We start from the raw sequence: 6,000 nt of genomic DNA, 5'->3' as shown, positions 1-6,000 counted from the left end.
CAGTCACTTTGATGGTTATTTGTCTCAATGCAGACTTTCAAGAGCTTGCAGAAACCTCCAGGACAGCCTCCAGTCCTGCAACACATTTTTTTTTAAATCTTCAAAACCACTTTTCTTACAAGCTCTTTTGCAAAAGAGACTAAGGGTTCGGTCCAGGTGAGATTTTCCACGCTCCTTCTCGATCCCTTCTTTAGCCATGGCTTCAAGCATCAGGCCGCAGGAGCAGAGTCATATTTATATTTTTATTCTGGAGGGACAAATTTAGCCCACGTAAACACCGCTTGTTGTTCCAAAGCTGGGCTGTAGAAGGGGCAGACATACCTGCAGGTCACATGGCCACAAAATAACAGAGCAGCCGTCTAACCGCTGATGACAGCCACCTGAGACACCGGCCCACTAATAGTGTGGCTGGTAATCTGTTTGTACCAGCTCAATGTGCGCGGATTTTGAAAAGGATGAGAGTTTTCTGTGAACCCTGAATAGATCACAATGGGATTGGCATAGCTATTGTTACAACCTGACTCAGAATATATTCTTATGTTAGTGAAGGCTGCCGGTTTAGCTCCTTCATGCAATGAGACAGCAGACTAACTGCTTGGGGTCCAGGAAAAAATGCACCTGATTTCGTTTCACATGTCCAGAGTGTGGGTTTCACTTAAAACTACATATACATAAAACACAGCAGTGACATGCTGAATGGTTAATTACAGGAACAACAAAAGCAGCTGCAATTTTATAGTTATTTTGCTTTCTAAATTACATTATGCTATAATTCACAACCTGGGTGCTAACTTTGTATCAAGACAATCAATGGATGACACGGTTGTTGTCATGGAATCAGGGGTGTTCCTGCTCTCATCTAAAATCAACCATCATTTATTGTGCTGCAATTGAAGGGAGTATATTCATAGTTTCCATCAAAAAATTGACAAACATGTTTAAAAATCAGCAAAATCCTTTTGAGATTTTAGTTAAAGTTCCGCATTGTCATTTTCTCACTTGGCCTTTGTGGAGTTTCCTTAGTTAAAAATGAATATGTTGTCTTTAGCTGTCAGTTTTGAGGCCGGTGTAAACCTTTCAAATCATAAAAAAGTTTCCAAAACAGACTAGAGCCACATTGTTTTCATCAAATTTTTTTATGCTTACAAGTCTATAAATAGAAAAGAAAAGTTTAAACTTATGAGCTTTAAAGAATTTAAATCTTTTTTTTTTTATCAACTCATCATCTGAAAAACTTTCACCAAATTTGACAATTAACACAAACTTTGTAAATAACGTCCTCAATAAGTAAGTAGAAGAAAACAGAGTTTCGTCAAAGTTTGGTAAAGCCACTTTTTTGGTAAAAATTTGTTGGATCAATCTTGCAGAAGAAGAAAAAAGAAAAATCTAAAGCTTATTTGTGACCCTTTTTTAGGCCTAAAGCGCAGTAAAAATTTGACAGGGTGCATTTGTTTTGTGTTTGTTTGAGCATGCACACTGCAGAGAAAATCTATAAAAACTGGTCTGACCAGTTAAGAGATTTTGCGATTGTGGCCGTAAAGGTTAAACAAAACAATCCTAGATCCACACAAAAAACAAACACTAAACCAGTTTGAGAATTTTAAAGACATGATGAAAATGAATGGTACTTTTAAATAATCTTTATTTGCAACAAAAGCTTTAAAGATTTTTTTCAAACATTATATTCTTAGTTTTACATGTTAGAACAAAATTACTTTGACTGTTTTCTTTATTAAAAAAAATAGATTGTTGAGAGTTCCAGTGATATACTTGTGCAAAATTCTCCCAAAGTCTTCCCACAGCTTTCAGATAGGAGTCTGAGAAAGCCACTGCAATACTTCCACTTTGTATCCCTTTTTTGTTGAGTACTGGTGGCTGTGAGCCATTTAATGAGCATCGTTTTTCCACCAATGTCCACAAAAACTGGTTTGACATGATGTCTTTGAGCTGACAATGTCTGTAAAAATGTGCTGATGAGTGACAGCTGCAGTTCAGGGGGCAGACCTTTTTTCTGCCTGTCAGTCAGCTGTCGTTTCACCATGCCTTGATAATTATTGTGTAGGCATTTAAAAAAATAAGAGTTTGAGATTGCGTTTTTCCAAAATACTTTTGATGTCTTTTAGTTTCTTTAAAACACATTTTAAGTTTAAATAAAAAAAAAGCAAAAACTGCAGCTAAAAGGCTTTTGCGATTGTGTTGAATCAAGCTGAATTTTTTGAAAACAGTTTCACATTTTCAATCAAATTATGCTTTAGAGGTATATTCTTAGTCAGAAACACACCACTTATCCTATTTTTGTATTTCAGTACTGTCAAAAGTACGTGCAAGTTCTCCTAAAGTGAATAATATGAAAACCACAGAAAAGCAGCTGCTGGATGAAGCAAGACAATACTGTTCTGCGTCTGTGGGCAGATGTCATCACAGCCCACTAAAAGTCACAAAGACATCACTGCAGAATAGCCGTGAGGTTTTAGTGATGACATGAGGTAAGACAAGTCCAACTCAGCTGCAGAAAGCCCTTCAAAGTGCACAGATTGATTTGTGTAGTTCAAGTGTCAATTTATCCGACTGTTAACTACTCGTTATGTTTGAGTAAACAAAATGACTCTGAGATTACTTCCAGTAAATATTTTCATTGAGCCAGACCAAAACTGCTAAAATGCTTCTATGGTTTATCAAACAACATCAGATTTAAAAAGGTTTTTGGAACATTTGAGATTTAACACCTTTTCCCTCTTTGTTGTGTGTTTTTGACTAATTCTATATTCAAATAAAAAAGAACCAACATTTTGTTATGGGATCAGTAAAATTGAGATGTGTAAAAACATTCCTTAATAGTACGCCCCTTTGAATTTATACAAGTAATCCAAAAATGATTTTCATTTTTTTAAATCCTACAATAAATACAGGAAGACGTGATTGGTAAAGTTATTTAGTTGGTTTATAAAAATGTTATCTAACATTGTACGATGAAAGATTTGAGCAACTTATGCTTAGAAATTTCTTTTGCATGAAGTTGACATTCACATTCTTCAGAATCTGTAATTTTAGCTTTTATATTAAGGTTATTATTGTTATATAACTATTGAGGTTGGGTGGGAATTGTTTAAAGACCTATAAAAACATTTGCCCCTGCAGTATGTTAACATATAAGAAAGCAACCAACACACCTATTTATGAAGGTGATCCAGCTTAGAACAAAGTCAAATAGGCAGAAAATGCTTTTTTTTTTACTTAATGCAAAAGATCAGTAGCTCAGCAAAATCTAATATAATCTTCTGTCTTTCATTAAAACCTTTGTAAAAAGAAAAACCTAAGAAAATATTTAAAAAATGTAGTCAACTTGCAGTACGAGTTCATGAATAATACCTTTAAATGTGAAGGACAAACCAAAAGATCCTCTAAATTAAGTCTTCACATCAGACATCCATGCATGTGTGATCCTACAATCTGTAAGCACCTTGTGTTTTTACGGATACATTAATGAGAAGACAAGAAATACTGGAATTTATTTGTTATTCTTTTCCACTCACATGTCTGTTTTATTCATAACTGCGTGCTATAGACATTTTTACTGTAAGTTATGCTTTTTATTTCTTGCTGGTTCCTCTACCTGCACATTTAAACCTCTAAACTGGCTTATCTAAAGATCTCCATGTCCCTGAACTCCAATGAACATCCCATTTTATCATCTGCCTGCTTGTTTTTCAGAAAATAAAACTATTTTTCTTGTTTTTCACTTTTTACCCCACATTTCAATTTGTAGGAAAAGCAGGTTGATGTTCTGCCTGATTCTAAACCTTTTTTTAGAGCAATTTTGTCTACTTTTCTCCATATTTTAAATCCCATTTTTGCATCATTTGAATAAAATTGTGGCTTTATGCTTGTTTGAACTATTATAACAAATGCTGTTTAGACACCACTTGTAATCATGGGGTAAACATACGGTCTTTAACAGACACAGATGGCCGTATCTTGTGATGGTGCTTTGGTGGAATTGTTTTAATTGCCCGATCATGCTGAAGAAGCATTTGATTCCATCAGTGTGAAATCCAAAGCTTGGCAATCACTTACCCCTGCACCGAGATGTAGAACCCTGTCGACGGCCAACTGAGTCAGGTTTCTTTCCTGGTATGCCCATGTGATGCCATCCCTGTCCTGTTACAAAAAAATGCAGTGTCATACTTTGGTGGTATAAATGAGCAGTGTGTGGACGGAAACTTGAACTGGAACTGATCTTAGTTGAAGATTAGGTTTAAGTATATGTGATGACTTGGCAAAACAGTAAAATTACTCAAAATATTACAAACAAAATGTACAAATCTAGACATGCAACCCATGAAACCACAGCTTTATCTATCTATCTATCTATCTATCTATCTATCTATCTATCTATCTATCTATCTATCTATCTATCTATCTATCTATCTATCTATCTATCTATCTATCTATCTATCTATCTATCTATCTATCTATCTATCTATCTATCTATCTATCTATCTATCTATCTATCTATCTATCTATCTATCTATCTATCTATCTATCTATCCTCGCTGAATAACCTACAGACATTCTCATAGAGGTGTGGGTGCTTGACCTATCTCGGGTATGGCAGACATAAAATGTCCCAAACCTTAAGAAGTATCCTGAACTAGTTTTATCTGACCGTGGAGGGATATAGACATAAAGTGTGAAAAACCTGTTTTTTATAAAACACCCACCGTACATGTCAAACATGTTTGATCTGAGAGATATATTAAGATTTCCTTCAACATAGTCTTTCTATTATTCAAATCTCTAAGAACATGTTTTGAACACAACAGGACATTGATAAAGCCAAAAACTTTTAAGGTCCATTGGGGTTGAGAAATACCTTGTTGCTTTGTATGTTTTAAACTCAGGTGTTTTTCAGATGAAGCTTACTGTAACTGTGGCATATTGCAGGGTTCTAAATGCAGAAACTACAATGACAAAAGATGCCAACAGCGTGTTGTGATCTCCTGTGATCAATGCCGGATTTCAGAACTCCATCTTTCTCTTTTCAGAGAAATAGCTAACAGATGCAAGTTAACAGCTGAGGGTTTTTGATGGGTTTGCGTTGCTAACCTCAATGATCCAGACAACCATTACAAATATAAATGGCTATGAGATCAACTAGTGCAGGAAACAAGTCAATAGAACAATCAGTTGGTGTGGAAGCAGGTAGTTAGATAGCTTTGGCTTTATTAAATACCATCTTAAATATATTGTCCTAGATATTTAGAGATAAATCTGAGTTGTTTTTTTTAGGTTAGCTGCAAAGTTTAAAGGAATTAAGGTGATGTTAAAGCCATGAAACCCCTTTGCACAAAATTCTGCCAGTTTAAAACAACTTAGAGTTCTTTAGCCAGAGTAAACCAAACCTTATGAATGCTAAGCCTAAACTATTCAAAATTATTATCAATTTAAATTTGAACAAGTTCAGTAATGGCAGTTGGATTTTTCTTATAAAAGATGTCCAGAGTCTGCTTCACAAACCATGTCCCTTCTAAACCCTTCCTGGTTTTATTTTTGGGAGTGTGACAGAGTAACATGCGTTCAGATGCTTTCAGTGCCCTTGGTTGGGGTTTTGGTCAAATCTTTTGACCTGGGAACTTGAGGGTTACCTGCTTCTGTCTTTGAGCATTCACAGCTCTTATAACTGTAGGGCAGGGCAAAATGAGGAAACTCATGATGTGCAATATTCGTGATGAATATTGCAATGATGATGTGACTCGCGATACATGAACAAATAACAAAAAACTATTTCACTGAAAGAGTTTTATTTTAAGTAAAGTCAGAATAAATTATACTACAAATGACCCTCGTCTACATAGGAGGTGGGCATCCAGCATACAAGGGGTCCATGTGATTGGTCAAATTTGATTTGTTAAATATTTTAAGCTGCCAAAAGATTGTTTTAGGATTTTTGTATACATTTACGGGAATCATTTATTTACGCCGTTAGGGTAGAAGATGTTC

The sequence above is a fragment of the Oryzias latipes genome, chromosome 21 (assembly GCF_002234675.1).
Source record: "Oryzias latipes chromosome 21, ASM223467v1".
Taxonomy (NCBI): Eukaryota; Metazoa; Chordata; class Actinopteri; order Beloniformes; family Adrianichthyidae; genus Oryzias; species Oryzias latipes.
This window is presented reverse-complemented; position numbering follows the sequence as displayed.